Source organism: Anopheles arabiensis, assembly GCF_016920715.1.
Source record: "Anopheles arabiensis isolate DONGOLA chromosome X unlocalized genomic scaffold, AaraD3 X_pericentromeric_contig0001, whole genome shotgun sequence".
Lineage (NCBI taxonomy): Eukaryota > Metazoa > Arthropoda > Insecta > Diptera > Culicidae > Anopheles > Anopheles arabiensis.
In genome coordinates, this window is record NW_024412079.1 from 190,001 (window position 1) to 207,500 (window position 17,500).

Below are 17,500 nucleotides of genomic sequence, written 5' to 3' on the forward strand. Positions count from 1 at the left end.
ATCGCCTGGCCGGACATCCCGAAGACGACGGTTTCGTCTCCTCTCCCTGAACCGCGCTTGACGCTCACGAAGCGCTGCACGTCGCTGAGCGGTCCGTGGTGAAGCTGGTGGGGTTGGGGAAGTCCAGCTCGACGTTCTTCCCGCCGGCGTGCTGTTGCTGCTCGCCGGTTGGCGTTGCGTCGCTCGTTACGGGCCCGCCGCACTTCCGCGCGTTGGGCCTCCAGCTCTGCTGCGTCTTCGTCCTGACGCTCGATGACGTTAACAGCCAATGCTGCCCGCTCCTCGTCCCACGCTCGCTGCAGTTGGGCCGTTATTCGCTTCGCGGCTTCGCAAATACGACTCCAGCCATCGGCGTCGCGCAACAAGTGCCGCTGGAGGGTGTCGGACAGACAGGGTCTGGACCTCCCTCGCCGAGTAGCTCCTGTCGAACTGCCGCAAAGCGTGGGCACTCGAAGAAGGCGTGCTCCGCCGTCTCTGGGACGCCGACGCACAACTGGCAGTCTGGGGACGACGTGAATCCATTGTGGCACAAGTAGTCACGGAAAAATCCGTGTCCGGACAAAACCTGTGCCAGATGGAAAGTCATATCTCCATGTTTCCTAGACTGCCAGTCGCCGACCGATGGAATTACACGGTGCGTCCACCGCGTGTGCCGGCTAGCATCCTGTTGCAGTGCGTCGGCATCCCATTCCTCCTGCCAGCAGTCGATGGTGTTCTGCCGCTCCGTCGCCCGGATGTCCTCCCTCGTTGCAGCACGGTCTGGAGCAAGGAGTTGTTGGTGAACCCGAGCATCCTCGTTGATGAGGTGGCATATCGGTACGAGTCCAGCGAGTAGGGTGGCCGTCTCATACCTGACGGTACGGAATGCCCGTGCCACCCTGATGGCTGCTTTTCGCTGAACTCGTTGCAGCATCCGTCGGCACTCTCGCACCTGAGTTGCCTCAGCCCAGACGGGAGCAGCATACCGCAACACCGATTCTGCCACATACGCCAGCAGCCTTGACTTGGCCGTCCTGGGGCCGCTGTGGTTTTGCATGAGGCGCGTTACAGCTGCCACCACGCGCGACGCCTTTTCGGAGACTTTCGTGACGTGATCTCGCCATTTCAGGTGATCTTGGAGCTGCACGCCCAAGTACCTGATGCTCCTAGAAGACTGGACTTCCACGTCACCGACGCGAAATGTCACCTGCGGCGGAGTCTTCTTGCTTGAGATCAGGACGGCTTCAGTCTTGGCTGGGGCCAGCTCCAGACCGTGCTGTTGCATCCAACGTTGGACCTGGTCAACGGCCTCCTCTGCTCTCGCGCGAACCTCGTCCGTGGTGGTAGCAGGTACCAACAGCGCCAGATCGTCCGCGTATCCGATGACTTCGACGTCGGGAGGTAGCGGCACATCCAGCACCCCGTCATACATGATGTTCCACAGAGTTGGGCCCAGGATGGACCCCTGTGGAACACCGGCGGTTACATGCCGTACGGCGGGGCCTTCGCTCGTGTCAAAGTACAGCACACGATCCTCGAAGTAGCTTCGAAGCATCCGTTGGAGGCCGACGGGAACACCTTTTGCCTGAAGGGCGCTGGCAATGGATTGCCAGCTGGCCGTGTTGAACGCGTTCTTCACGTCCAACGCCACCACAAGCAAGAAACGGTTATCCCGGCCGTTCGTTCGCCGGAACGACATGGCGGTACGGCCGGCCTCAACAACCCGCTGGATGGCGCTCACTGTCGACCGCCCTCGACGAAATCCGAACTGCCGGTCCGACAGTCGGGGTGAAGACGGCTCCTCGAGATGTTCATTGAGGCGATTCAGGATGAGGCGCTCAAGTACCTTCCCCAGTGCGTCGAGCATGCAGAGGGGTCGGTACGAGCTGCTCTCTCCCGGAGGCTTCCCCTGCTTCGGCAGCAACACCAGTCGTTGCCTCTTCCACTGCGCCGGAAACGAAGCGCGGTTGAGGCAATCCTGGTACAGGACCCGGAAGACCTCCGGGAACAACATGATGGCCGTCTTCACTGCCGCATTCGGGATGCCATCAAGCCCTGGTGCTTTGTGATTTGCCATCTGGCTCGCGATGAGCAGCAGCTCGTCGTCCGTTACCGGTGCAATTCCCGCCGTTGTTGTTGCTCCTCGACGCTTCCAACGTTGCTCAGCTGCGACCAGTCGCAGGGCGGATGCTCAGGGAAGAGGTCGGATACAATGCGTTCGAGGACGACCCGGTCCGCTTCTGAAGGCGTCCGACTGCCCCGGAGCCGGGACATGACGACACGGTATCCTGCCCCGAACGCATTCTCTTCTGCAATTTCGATCAGCTCCTGGAACAAGTTCCGCTTGCTAGCTCGAATTGCTCTACTGAACTCCGCCCTTGCTGTCCTGTGCTCAGCTGCTGCTATGCTGCGCTCCTCCAAGTCAGCCGTCTGCAGCAACCGGTCACGGGCAACCTCGCAATTGTTCCTCAGTCGAGCCAGGGGAGACCACCAAAAGATGTTCCGATGCGGGTCTTGGTGCACTCGGGTAACCCGTTGCATCGTCTCGTCGCAGGCCTTGAGCATGGCTGCGATCATACCCTCCTGGCTCGTTGCGCGTTGGACAAAGTCCGCAGCGAACAGCGCCTCGAGGAATGAGGAAGGAGAAAACTGCGAGGTTTTCCATCGGCGGCCAGCGTGACGCACACGCCTCTGGCTTGAGGAATCACCCTGCTGCGACGATGGTTGCCGCTGTCGTTGCTGCTGTTGCTGTTGTGATAACTGCTGCTGTTGTAAGGACTGCTGTTGCTGCTGCTGCTGTTGCTGCTGAGACGACTGCTGCGCTGTCTGCTGATGGTTCTGCAGTTGTTCGGGGGATGGTGGTGTTCCACCCACGGTGTAGAGAACATAGCGGTGGTCTGACGCGGTGTAGCTTGTGCTAACAACCCAGGTGTCAGGGCGAGCGATCGACGGGCTCGCGAATGCCACATCCACTATACTCGGGAGAGCCACCCGTTGCCAACAAACGTGTATTCCCGACCTTGATTAATCACGATTAGGCCAAGCTGCTCCACCATTCCGTGCAGCTCTTCCCCGCGGTCGCAAGTCCTCGGGCTGCCCCACTCCTCATGTCTGGCGTTAAAATCGCCGGCGACGACGACTTGAGGGTGGGAGAAGCCTTCGAGTTCTATTGCTTCAAGAAGCGCTCGAACTCTGCGAGGTTAAGGCTTGGTGGAGCATAGCAGCTGATGAAAACCACTCCGCCGATCTGCGCTGCAACCAACCCCTGAGCTTCACTGCACCACACCCGCTGTATTGGTAGCTCGCCGACAGCTACCACCGCTACCGCCTTGCAGCTGCTGAATGCCCACCGGCCGTTGTTTTCAGGTGGGCGCAGAACATCAGAGAGAATGAGCACGTCTGCTTTCTCCTCTCTGGCAGCTTGCAGCACCAGGTTCTGGGCATCACGGCCATGGCCCAGGTTCGCCTGCAGAACTTTCATGGCCGGGAACATCGTTGGGCCGAACGAGCACATTCGCTGTGGCCTATGTGGTGAGCGCCACCGCACAGTGCGCACTTTGCCTCATTCTGGCAGGATCGTGCTTTGTGTCCGGTAAGCCCACAGCGGATGCACAGATTCTGCCGATCTGCGGTGGAACGGCAGTTCGAGGCGATGTGGCCCATCTCCAGACAGCGGAAACAGCGCTGTCGCTCTGGAGGCGTTGGTGGGGCTGCTCGAACCTTGCTCACACAGTCGCACAGGAACAGTTTATGTCCTTCCAACTGCCGAGCCGACTTCACAGGTAGCCGGATGCGTGCTCGCTTCGAACCATCCGGTAGTTCCCAAATGCTGGCAGAAACAACTCCAGCACTTGCGCCAATCTTAGCATCGAGGGCAGCAATGATATCTTCCTCCGTAGCAAGGGGATCGATATCGACTACCAGCAGCTCACCCATTTCTGTGACAAGCCGACTGACGCCTGCGTCGCCGATGATTTTGCGGACGCCTTCCAGCATAAGCGGAGCGTTTGCCGTCTTGCTCAGCTCCATACGTAGCAGCCTAGCATGAGTTCGGCGGCCCTGCTTAATATGCCCTTTCATTTCGCTGTGAGCCGCGTCCAGACGAATGGCTTTGCGCACCTTGTCGTAAATGCCATCCCAGGTTTCGCCTTCGCTGGGAGACACCTCGATGATGTCAGGCCTCGGCTTTCGCTTACGCTGTAGCTGCTGCTGCTGCTGCATACGCTCCTGCTGTTGCTGCTGCGAGCCAGCGACCGCCTGTCGCTGTGGCTGACGTTGCTGCTGCTGCTGTTGATGCTGCGCGATACCGACTGCCTGTCGCTGTAGCTGACGCTGCTGCTGCTGCTGTTGCGGCTGCTGCTGGGAGCGTGGCTTACCCGTAGCTTTGCCGCGATATCTACGCCGTACGACCTCGCTGTAGGTCAGTTCCGGCACAGCGTCTTCGCGGACGGCTGTCGATGCCTCGCTGTGCGGCGGCATGACTACGCGCGACGTCGACGCGCGGGGCTGCTCCTGCTCGTGCTGATTCCGCTGCTGTTGTTGTTGCTGCTGCTGCTGTTGCGCAGAGGATCGGCGCGGCAACGGAGTTGGTGGTTGACGCGGACTAGATGACGGTTGTCCGCCGCCAACCTTTGCCGCCAACAGAGAGTTGAGCACATCTCGGTCACGTTGATGTGCGGCGGCTAACTTCTCCATCTGCGCCTCGAGCTTCTCCTCACGGCGCTTTGCCTCCTCCTTTTCCTCCTGCAGCAGTTGGCACATGCCGGTTATCTGCTCCAGGAGTTTTGCGTTTTGCTCCTTCATAGCGATATTCTGCTCCTCGAGGCGTTGGATGGTTGCTCTGAGCAACTCGAGCTCCGGAGCCGGTGTCGCGGATGCAGCTTTGGCTGTGCAGTGGGCTTGTTGATGCCTGTGGCGCTTACCCGAGGCAGCGCAACACGAGGCTCGGTCGCAAACAGCTTGGAACTGGGAGCCAAGCTGGTGCGGCAGTCCACCGACATCGCCCTAGCACCCGAGCGGGTCGATCTCCCGGGTGCTTCCATCGCGATAACCGACGTTCGCGATGGGTGGGGTAAATAACCCTGGGGGTCGAAATGACCCCGGGGTCGAATGACCCAGGGGTCGGAATGACCCTGGGATTCTGCGCCGCCTAGCTGGTGTTCTGCTATAATGTAGATCTTCGCTTCAATTCCGCTGCTTAGATGAAAACGGTCCAATTTATGCCCCCTGGTGGTCGGGGGAGGGGAGGGTGGGGTAAATTTCGGGAGGGTGCGTCTCGCGCGTGGGGAATTATTCCGCACCAGTCCCGAATTCCCCGGTGCGTTTATACGTCTAAACGGTTCGACCCCGATTTCCACCCTTTTGGACCTCTTTTTTTTTTTTTTTTTTTTATCTATGCACTTCACCGGGTGGGGGGAGGAAAAGGGTAGAAAATAATTTTCCCGTGTTTGTTTTGTCACTCTCTACCACCCTACAGCTTCTCCGAATTTTCGAAAAATTCGAGCAGTTTCGAAAAAATTCGAGCACTTTTCGAGCGCCTCGATTCGGGCAGATTCGAGCTCCCGCTGACACTACACCACTTCGCTGAATTTTACGCACACTTTTAAATATTCGAGCAGTTTTTCGAGCACTAACGATAAATTCAAATTTTGCTGTACGGGAACTGCTTCCCAGACCAAATTTGCTTTACGGGTATCCTTTTTTCCGAAACTCTGTCGGAGCGTGTTTACATCCGTCTTCACTCGACGGCTACTCGATGAACACTACCACAGGGATAACTGGCTTGTGGCCGCCAAGCGTTCATAGCGACGTGGCTTTTTGATCCTTCGATGTCGGCTCTTCCTATCATTGTGAAGCAAAATTCACCAAGCGTAGGATTGTTCACCCTTTCAAGGGAACGTGAGCTGGGTTTAGACCGTCGTGAGACAGGTTAGTTTTACCCTACTGGTGTGTGCTTATAGTCGCTATCTTAACGGAATTCCTGTGCAGTACGAGAGGAACCACAGGTACGGACCACTGGCTCAATACTAGTCCGACCGGACTTTGGTATGACGCTACGTCCGCTGGATTATGCCTGAACGCCTCTAAGGTCGTAGCCAATCCGAGCTGATAGCGCTTCTCAAACCCATTAGGTGTTCGGAAGCTAGCGGGCCTAACAACCCTCTGAGATCCGTTGGAGTCTGCGTCTGCAGCCCGGCGTCTCATCCCGCTATACCTAGGCCGCAATGAGTGGAGTTCGCTGCACGTGTTAGTACCGTAACTGGGAACGCCGTTGGCTTGAGCTCTGCCCAACGTGGATATACCTAGTTTCGACACCTATCAACCGCCCGCAAACGACGGGACTTCAGGCTGGGAGCTGCGAGTTGTAGAGATGCGTTCGCATCGATCCTCTCAGGCGACCCATGCTTGGTGGTTTGTCCGTGTGCCCCTTCCTCGATGTGCGCAAGCTCGTCTTGGTCTGGGGACCACGTCGACACAGGGGATACTCTTGTGAGAGCATGAGTGTACTAAGTTGAGTGTAGCAAGGGAACGCGTGCCCCTTCCTCGTTGGCGTAACTAACCATCTTGGTCTGGGGACCGTGGTACCGTGCTCTGGTGAAGCTTGGTGCGTGCTCCTTCCTTGTCAGACGAGTGACTTGACCTGGTCTGGAGACCGTTCCTTTATACTAGTGGACAAGAGTTGGCTACTTCCGTGTCAGACGAGTGACTTGACATAGGATGGAGAAGGACACTTAACACTAATGAGCTTGTCGGCGTGCCTCGTTCTCGACTTGATTGTCTTGATGTGAGGACCGTGCGGACCACACCAGTAAGCTTACACATGCTCGTTACAAGTTGTATAAGTTGACCCGTTTGGCCCGGTTGCCTTGCACATGATGGTGTTGACCATGTTCGGTTAACAGGTCGTGTGTCGAGGTGGTCGGCCTTGGTAGTAGGATGTCTTGTGCATGTGACGTGTTGACCTGGTTTGGTCGGTGTGTCGTCGTGTACGAGATGACCTACTTACCCGTCAGTTTTCCAAGTTGTATCATGTGTTGACTTAGTTGACGTGTCATGTGCTTGGATGATTAGCGTACGGGTCATGTATGGTGCGCTTGCTTCAGTTGAAGGGATGTACTAGTACAGTTGTGTTAATTGTTTATTTCACGATCTGGTCTTTTGGCTGGATCGTGAAAAAACGCTAAGTCCCAAATCCTGAACTCGAGAAGAAAGCGCCAATGACAACGTTTTTGACTGGAGCTCCCTAGCATTCGGCTTTTTCTACTTTGAAGGGATGTACTGTTGTATGAATTGTTTATTCACGAACTGGTCGTTTGATTGGATCGTGAAAAAATCGCTCAGTCCCAAATCCTGAACTCGACAGGAAAGCGCTGATTGCAAACATTTTGACTGGAAGTCCCTTGAAAATGGCGTTTTCGTTATTGGCATTATGTGGCACGTTTATTGTGGCTAGAACATTAATTATTCACCAAATGGCACCAAAGCTTGGCAAAAGTCGCGAAACACTCCTATCTCGACGCACCAGCAATCGCAACTTGATGCAAAATAAATTGCACGAGCTAATGATACTTGTACCATGCACAGTACACCGTACCAAAATATACCCCTGAAAGTGTGCAATTTGGTGCTACCCTAGGGAATATGTATGGGAAGCCTAGCTACGTGTGTCGCACGTTCCAAGTTGCATGGACGTCGAACAGAGGCATGCAAAAGCACCTATCTAGGGGAATTACTCTACGTTCTAGTAGCAAGTGCGATTTTCCAGTCCAGCACGGCAGTACGCCTGCACGCATACACTCCATGTACCAGAAATGTACCAACCTAGGCGTTGCTCAGTAGCTTTTAGCGGCACATAGAAAAAGTATTCGAGTTCAGATTTTTGGGACTTAGCGTATTTTTAAAACTAATAACGAAAATTAAATTTTAAATCGGTAAACGGCTAGGAGTTGCTCAGTAGCTTTTGGCGGCACATAGAAAAAGTATTCGAGTTCAGATTTTTGGGACTTAGCGTATTTTTAAAACTAATAACGAAAATTAAATTTTAAATCGGTAAACGGCTAGGAGTTGCTCAGTAGCTTTTTGCGCAACGTGGCAAAAGTATTCGAGTTCAGATTTCTTGGACGTAGCGTATTTTTCAATCATAATAAACCGAATCAAACATAACAATGATGAAACTTACACCATGTCCCAAGGTTGTGCACAAAACGTAACGATAAAGTGCTGGCGAAGTTAGAGGTGCACCAAAATTGTGTACCGATCAGGGAAAGTACTCTACGTTCCTATGATTTGGGTGAAAAGTGTTGATTAACTGCTGGTAAGAATAGACAGTTGCTTATCATACACATCGCAAACGAACACCCCTTAGTGAGCATTAGCAAAGTCAATGGCACAAAGCAATTGCAATACAAACTGATCAAGTACATTAAAGAACGCTAAGTACCAGGACTTCTTTCCAAGAATGGTGTCCGCGACGGGAGGGCAAGCGTCCTTCCCAGGTTTTCCTAGTAAACCTTGTATGGTAAACATACCCAAGCGTGTCTGTAAGCACGCAACGAAAGTCACGAACGGGCACATACCTAGGGAATGTACTCTACGTACTTGGACTTTTGTCCAAGAATGGTGTCCGCGACGGTCGGGCACTGCGACGCAATAACCAAATCCTAGGATTGTAACTTTAGTGTGCACAAACATAAACATTAACGCGTTCGCTCGGGCTGCGCCGTCCGTGTTGAACACAAATGTGGGTGATTATATGCGTGGAGGGACAAAAACATACGAGGAGGAGACAGTTTTCTACACGATGTGCACAGAGCTCATTTCGTCGTCCCGGGCGAATGGAAAAACACAAACATCGCGAGTATCGTTCTAGGTTTCTGTCTATAAAGGGCAGGCCAAAAGGTGACCGGTTGAGATAAGCATTTTAAGCATACAAACACTTTATTGGAACTTTTGATACAAAAACAAGGTACGTACATGTAGGTTGTACCAACATGGACATCTATGAACGCGTACGCTCGGGCTGCGCCCTCCGTCTTGTACTTTCCTGATCGGTACACAGTTTTGGTGCACTGCTATTCCGACCGGCAACTTGTACCAACATATACATCCATGAACGCGTAAGTAGTGTACTTTCCCTGATCGGTACACACTGTTGGTGCACGGCATAAGAAAAGAGCTAAAATGGTCAAACTCAATCCATTTCAACAATAGATAGTCGATAGTAGCTGTGCCGATGAAGTAGGGCACGATGCAAGTTAATGTTGTTTAATGAATAACATGTCCGCCATACATTTCAGTACAAATTTGCTCGGTCAGACCTACAAAGTGCTATATCTCGAATACGAGGCGTCGGACTGGGGGTTGTAGAACAATTTTAAGTTCGTCTAATGATTCTACATCCGATTCTGGATAGCGGTTTTTGACCACTTTTCAATATTTTGTGACACCCCGAACCTAGGGGCAGCTCCTAGCTTTTTCAAAAATGTGCACCGAACGGGCCGGAGAGCTCGTGTGGCTCAAAACATGTTTTTCGCTAAAACACCTCAAAACGTGTAAGGAACGCACCCTAGCTCTTGTTTTTGAAAAGTTATGGCCATTTAAAGTGAGGTGGTTTTTGCTTCAAAATAGCAATTTCACCCGTCCCTATGGCCATGCTTTAAATTTTCACGAAAATGCCAGGTCAGACCTAGGGCGGGCCATATCTTGAATACTAAACGTCGCAGACATTGGTCGTAGAACAATTTTAAGTTCGTCTAATGATTCTACATCCGATTCTGGATAGCGGTTTTTGACCACTTTTCAATATTTTGTGACACCCCGAACCTAGGGGCAGCTCCTAGCTTTTTCAAAATGTGCACCGAACGGGCCGGAGAGCTCGTGTGGCTCAAAACATGTTTTTCGCTAAAACACCTCAAAACGTGTAAGGAACGCACCCTAGCTCTTGTTTTTCAAAAGTTATGGCCATTTAAAGTCAGACGGGTTTTGCTTCAAAATAGCTATTTTACCCGTCCCTATGGCCATGCTTTAAATTTTCACGAAAATGCCAGGTCAGACCTAGGGCGGGCCATATCTTGAATACTAAACGTCGCAGACATTGGTCGTGGAACAATTTTAAGTTCGTCTAATGATTCTACATCCGATTCTGGATAGCGGTTTTTTGACCACTTTTCAATATTTTGTGACACCCCGAACCTAGGGGCAGCTCCTAGCTTTTTCAAAATGTGCACCGAACGGGCCGGAGAGCTCGTGTGGCTCAAAACATGTTTTTCGCTAAAACACCTCAAAACGTGTAAAGAACGCACCCTAGCTCTTGTTTTTGAAAAGTTATGGCCATTTAAAGTGAGGTGGTTTTGCTTCAAAATAGCAATTTCACCCGTCCCTATGGCCATGCTTTAAATTTTCACGAAAATGCCAGGTCAGACCTAGGGCGGGCCATATCTTGAATACTAAACGTCGCAGACATTGGTCGTAGAACAATTTTAAGTTCGTCTAATGATTCTACATCCGATTCTGGATAGCGGTTTTTGACCACTTTTCAATATTTTGTGACACCCCGAACCTAGGGGCAGCTCCTAGCTTTTTCAAAAATGTGCACCGAACGGGCCGGAGAGCTCGTGTGGCTCAAAACATGTTTTTCGCTAAAACACCTCAAAACGTGTAAAGAACGCACCCTAGCTCTTGTTTTTGAAAAGTTATGGCCATTTAAAGTGAGGTGGTTTTGCTTCAAAATAGCAATTTCACCCGTCCCTATGGCCATGCTTTAAATTTTCACGAAAATGCCAGGTCAGACCTAGGGCGGGCCATATCTTGAATACTAAACGTCGCAGACATTGGTCGTAGAACAATTTTAAGTTCGTCTAATGATTCTACATCCGATTCTGGATAGCGGTTTTTGACCACTTTTCAATATTTTGTGACACCCCGAACCTAGGGGCAGCTCCTAGCTTTTTTCAAAAATGTGCACCGAACGGGCCGGAGAGCTCGTGTGGCTCAAAACATGTTTTTCGCTAAAACACCTCAAAACGTGTAAGGAACGCACCCTAGCTCTTGTTTTTGAAAAGTTATGGCCATTTAAAGTGAGGTGGTTTTTGCTTCAAAATAGCAATTTCACCCGTCCCTATGGCCATGCTTTAAATTTTCACGAAAATGCCAGGTCAGACCTAGGGCGGGCCATATCTTGAATACTAAACGTCGCAGACATTGGTCGTAGAACAATTTTAAGTTCGTCTAATGATTCTACATCCGATTCTGGATAGCGGTTTTTGACCACTTTTCAATATTTTGTGACACCCCGAACCTAGGGGCAGCTCCTAGCTTTTTCAAAAATGTGCACCGAACGGGCCGGAGAGCTCGTGTGGCTCAAAACATGTTTTTCGCTAAAACACCTCAAAACGTGTAAGGAACGCACCCTAGCTCTTGTTTTTCAAAAGTTATGGCCATTTAAAGTCAGACGGGTTTTGCTTCAAAATAGCTATTTTACCCGTCCCTATGGCCATGCTTTAAATTTTCACGAAAATGCCAGGTCAGACCTAGGGCGGGCCATATCTTGAATACTAAACGTCGCAGACATTGGTCGTGGAACAATTTTAAGTTCGTCTAATGATTCTACATCCGATTCTGGATAGCGGTTTTTGACCACTTTTCAATATTTTGTGACACCCCGAACCTAGGGGCAGCTCCTAGCTTTTTTCAAAAATGTGCACCGAACGGGCCGGAGAGCTCGTGTGGCTCAAAACATGTTTTTCGCTAAAACACCTCAAAACGTGTAAAGAACGCACCCTAGCTCTTGTTTTTGAAAAGTTATGGCCATTTAAAGTGAGGTGGTTTTTGCTTCAAAATAGCAATTTCACCCGTCCCTATGGCCATGCTTTAAATTTTCACGAAAATGCCAGGTCAGACCTAGGGCGGGCCATATCTTGAATACTAAACGTCGCAGACATTGGTCGTAGAACAATTTTAAGTTCGTCTAATGATTCTACATCCGATTCTGGATAGCGGTTTTTGACCACTTTTCAATATTTTGTGACACCCCGAACCTAGGGGCAGCTCCTAGCTTTTTCAAAATGTGCACCGAACGGGCCGGAGAGCTCGTGTGGCTCAAAACATGTTTTTCGCTAAAACACCTCAAAACGTGTAAAGAACGCACCCTAGCTCTTGTTTTTGAAAAGTTATGGCCATTTAAAGTGAGGTGGTTTTTGCTTCAAAATAGCAATTTCACCCGTCCCTATGGCCATGCTTTAAATTTTCACGAAAATGCCAGGTCAGACCTAGGGCGGGCCATATCTTGAATACTAAACGTCGCAGACATTGGTCGTAGAACAATTTTAAGTTCGTCTAATGATTCTACATCCGATTCTGGATAGCGGTTTTTGACCACTTTTCAATATTTTGTGACACCCCGAACCTAGGGGCAGCTCCTAGCTTTTTCAAAAATGTGCACCGAACGGGCCGGAGAGCTCGTGTGGCTCAAAACATGTTTTTCGCTAAAACACCTCAAAACGTGTAAGGAACGCACCCTAGCTCTTGTTTTTCAAAAGTTATGGCCATTTAAAGTCAGACGGGTTTTGCTTCAAAATAGCTATTTTACCCGTCCCTATGGCCATGCTTTAAATTTTCACGAAAATGCCAGGTCAGACCTAGGGCGGGCCATATCTTGAATACTAAACGTCGCAGACATTGGTCGTAGAACAATTTTAAGTTCGTCTAATGATTCTACATCCGATTCTGGATAGCGGTTTTTGACCACTTTTCAATATTTTGTGACACCCCGAACCTAGGGGCAGCTCCTAGCTTTTTCAAAAATGTGCACCGAACGGGCCGGAGAGCTCGTGTGGCTCAAAACATGTTTTTCGCTAAAACACCTCAAAACGTGTAAGGAACGCACCCTAGCTCTTGTTTTTCAAAAGTTATGGCCATTTAAAGTCAGACGGGTTTTGCTTCAAAATAGCTATTTTACCCGTCCCTATGGCCATGCTTTAAATTTTCACGAAAATGCCAGGTCAGACCTAGGGCGGGCCATATCTTGAATACTAAACGTCGCAGACATTGGTCGTGGAACAATTTTAAGTTCGTCTAATGATTCTACATCCGATTCTGGATAGCGGTTTTTGACCACTTTTCAATATTTTGTGACACCCCGAACCTAGGGGCAGCTCCTAGCTTTTTCAAAAATGTGCACCGAACGGGCCGGAGAGCTCGTGTGGCTCAAAACATGTTTTCGCTAAAACACCTCAAAACGTGTAAAGAACGCACCCTAGCTCTTGTTTTTGAAAAGTTATGGCCATTTAAAGTGAGGTGGTTTTTGCTTCAAAATAGCAATTTCACCCGTCCCTATGGCCATGCTTTAAATTTTCACGAAAATGCCAGGTCAGACCTAGGGCGGGCCATATCTTGAATACTAAACGTCGCAGACATTGGTCGTGGAACAATTTTAAGTTCGTCTAATGATTCTACATCCGATTCTGGATAGCGGTTTTTGACCACTTTTCAATATTTTGTGACACCCCGAACCTAGGGGCAGCTCCTAGCTTTTTCAAAATGTGCACCGAACGGGCCGGAGAGCTCGTGTGGCTCAAAACATGTTTTTCGCTAAAACACCTCAAAACGTGTAAGGAACGCACCCTAGCTCTTGTTTTTGAAAAGTTATGGCCATTTAAAGTGAGGTGGTTTTTGCTTCAAAATAGCAATTTCACCCGTCCCTATGGCCATGCTTTAAATTTTCACGAAAATGCCAGGTCAGACCTAGGGCGGGCCATATCTTGAATACTAAACGTCGCAGACATTGGTCGTGGAACAATTTTAAGTTCGTCTAATGATTCTACATCCGATTCTGGATAGCGGTTTTTGACCACTTTTCAATATTTTGTGACACCCCGAACCTAGGGGCAGCTCCTAGCTTTTTCAAAAATGTGCACCGAACGGGCCGGAGAGCTCGTGTGGCTCAAAACATGTTTTTCGCTAAAACACCTCAAAACGTGTAAGGAACGCACCCTAGCTCTTGTTTTTCAAAAGTTATGGCCATTTAAAGTCAGACGGGTTTTGCTTCAAAATAGCTATTTTACCCGTCCCTATGGCCATGCTTTAAATTTTCACGAAAATGCCAGGTCAGACCTAGGGCGGGCCATATCTTGAATACTAAACGTCGCAGACATTGGTCGTAGAACAATTTTAAGTTCGTCTAATGATTCTACATCCGATTCTGGATAGCGGTTTTTGACCACTTTTCAATATTTTGTGACACCCCGAACCTAGGGGCAGCTCCTAGCTTTTTCAAAAATGTGCACCGAACGGGCCGGAGAGCTCGTGTGGCTCAAAACATGTTTTCGCTAAAACACCTCAAAACGTGTAAGGAACGCACCCTAGCTCTTGTTTTCAAAAGTTATGGCCATTTAAAGTCAGACGGGTTTTGCTTCAAAATAGCTATTTTACCCGTCCCTATGGCCATGCTTTAAATTTTCACGAAAATGCCAGGTCAGACCTAGGGCGGGCCATATCTTGAATACTAAACGTCGCAGACATTGGTCGTAGAACAATTTTAAGTTCGTCTAATGATTCTACATCCGATTCTGGATAGCGGTTTTTGACCACTTTTCAATATTTTGTGACACCCCGAACCTAGGGGCAGCTCCTAGCTTTTTCAAAAATGTGCACCGAACGGGCCGGAGAGCTCGTGTGGCTCAAAACATGTTTTTCGCTAAAACACCTCAAAACGTGTAAGGAACGCACCCTAGCTCTTGTTTTTCAAAAGTTATGGCCATTTAAAGTCAGACGGGTTTTGCTTCAAAATAGCTATTTTACCCGTCCCTATGGCCATGCTTTAAATTTTCACGAAAATGCCAGGTCAGACCTAGGGCGGGCCATATCTTGAATACTAAACGTCGCAGACATTGGTCGTGGAACAATTTTAAGTTCGTCTAATGATTCTACATCCGATTCTGGATAGCGGTTTTTGACCACTTTTCAATATTTTGTGACACCCCGAACCTAGGGGCAGCTCCTAGCTTTTTTCAAAAATGTGCACCGAACGGGCCGGAGAGCTCGTGTGGCTCAAAACATGTTTTTCGCTAAAACACCTCAAAACGTGTAAAGAACGCACCCTAGCTCTTGTTTTTGAAAAGTTATGGCCATTTAAAGTGAGGTGGTTTTTGCTTCAAAATAGCAATTTCACCCGTCCCTATGGCCATGCTTTAAATTTTCACGAAAATGCCAGGTCAGACCTAGGGCGGGCCATATCTTGAATACTAAACGTCGCAGACATTGGTCGTGGAACAATTTTAAGTTCGTCTAATGATTCTACATCCGATTCTGGATAGCGGTTTTTGACCACTTTTCAATATTTTGTGACACCCCGAACCTAGGGGCAGCTCCTAGCTTTTTCAAAAATGTGCACCGAACGGGCCGGAGAGCTCGTGTGGCTCAAAACATGTTTTCGCTAAAACACCTCAAAACGTGTAAGGAACGCACCCTAGCTCTTGTTTTTGAAAAGTTATGGCCATTTAAAGTGAGGTGGTTTTGCTTCAAAATAGCAATTTCACCCGTCCCTATGGCCATGCTTTAAATTTTCACGAAAATGCCAGGTCAGACCTAGGGCGGGCCATATCTTGAATACTAAACGTCGCAGACATTGGTCGTGGAACAATTTTAAGTTCGTCTAATGATTCTACATCCGATTCTGGATAGCGGTTTTTTGACCACTTTTCAATATTTTGTGACACCCCGAACCTAGGGGCAGCTCCTAGCTTTTTCAAAAATGTGCACCGAACGGGCCGGAGAGCTCGTGTGGCTCCAAAACATGTTTTTCGCTAAAACACCTCAAAACGTGTAAGGAACGCACCCTAGATGATGAAAAGTGCAATCAGAATGTCAATCGACAACTTTGTTGGGGTACCATTTTACTCTACGGGCCAGTAGCTTAGGCGCGCCAACAGCGCTTTCCTTTCGGGTTCCCATTTTTTGCCCTCCTGGGATTATGATCATTTGTTCATTGCCTACTATAGGGAGGGTACCTTGCTACGAGGTCAAACATGAAGATTGCACCAAATCGTAGTTTTACCTCTATTTAGTCGTAGGAGCATGGTTTGCAGTGGCAGTGGGTCATTAAGCCCCCGTTTGGGTCATACGTCCCCTCCGCGATAAAAATCGTCGTATGCCTATAGTCCGAACTAATGAAGCAAAAGTGGTGTCTGGTGGGCTCTGCCGATGATTTTAACCTATGATTTTGAGCTTCCACCCTATCAAAACGTTCCCTGGAGCAGTACATCACGGGTCTACGGACCCAAAGACTTCGTCGTGATGGTTTCTAGTAAAAAGTTGTAACAGCTAAGGGTTTTGAATACGCGTATATTAACCATTGCTTGAAACTAAGCTTCGTTGTCTTTAAACTCTGCAAGACCAATCGAACTTCTTAGGGAAACCCGAAGGATTCACGCTAAGCTCGATGAGCTATTATGGGTAGTGGTGCATGATCTGGTGTTCCTTGGATCTAATCCAATGAATAAATTTATGAGGGTATATATGGTGCAGGGCACAAAGCGTGATGAAACCGGGTCTCCCTACCAAATGTGGCATATTTTTTCCCTGAGAGCGAAGCTCAGACCCACGTAGGGGAGAGCGAAGTGGAACTTAAATGTTCTCTGCAGCAAATGTTCGCCATGCGGATAAACAAGTTGGAATAGTTCAATGTAGTGTAATGCAAACACGAATCGCAAATAACGATACGGGACCCAGAAGCAATTCTGCGGATCCCTCGGGGAGTGGTGAGTTGATATAAATTAGAGGTGAAAGTCCAAGTTGTTCAAGCTCCGGCTCGGCAGCCGATACGAGGTTCCTGTTGGGCTTTGTACATCGCGCAGAGGCGCCGTTCGGTTCTAGCAATGATTCCCGCCACCATGTTCCATGCGTGCAGAGATCCGTTAGAGCTCGTTCAATGTGTCCCGCCGTGATTACGAAAAAGTCCAACAGTTGACCAAGTTGGGGTGCGTCAAGTAAACGCGCAGAGATGCCGTTCGGTTTAGAGCAATGTCTCCCGTATCACGTTGGAGTTCTTCCACTAGTGCTGAGAGATCGCTGAACCGTTCAATGTGTCCCGTCGTGGTGTGCTTGTACCGAACACTTAGGATACACCATGCTTTGTTGGTTTGGGATAGGAGTGGTCGCGCAACTGCCTCCACGCCGCAAAGTGCCAGTTCGGATTGAAGGTCAACTTTAGCCGTTCAATGCATCAGTCGGTGGGTGTTCAGATGGCATCACAACTTCCCTAGGTGCTTAAGTTGGTTGGGTTGTAAAACATGTGCACATGCGCAGAGTATCGTGCGTACTAGCAAAGTCTCCCGTCACGGTGGTTATGAATGAGTTCCATTCAGTGCAGAGATCGTTAGTGCGTGCAATGTGTACCGGTCGATGTGTCGTACCGGAATACAACCCCGCTTAGAGGCCCGTCGCTCGAAGAGGACAAGCAAGAGTGCGCAGAGTGCCGTACTGGCCTAGCAATGTCTCCAGACAGACGTAGGAACACCCGACGCAG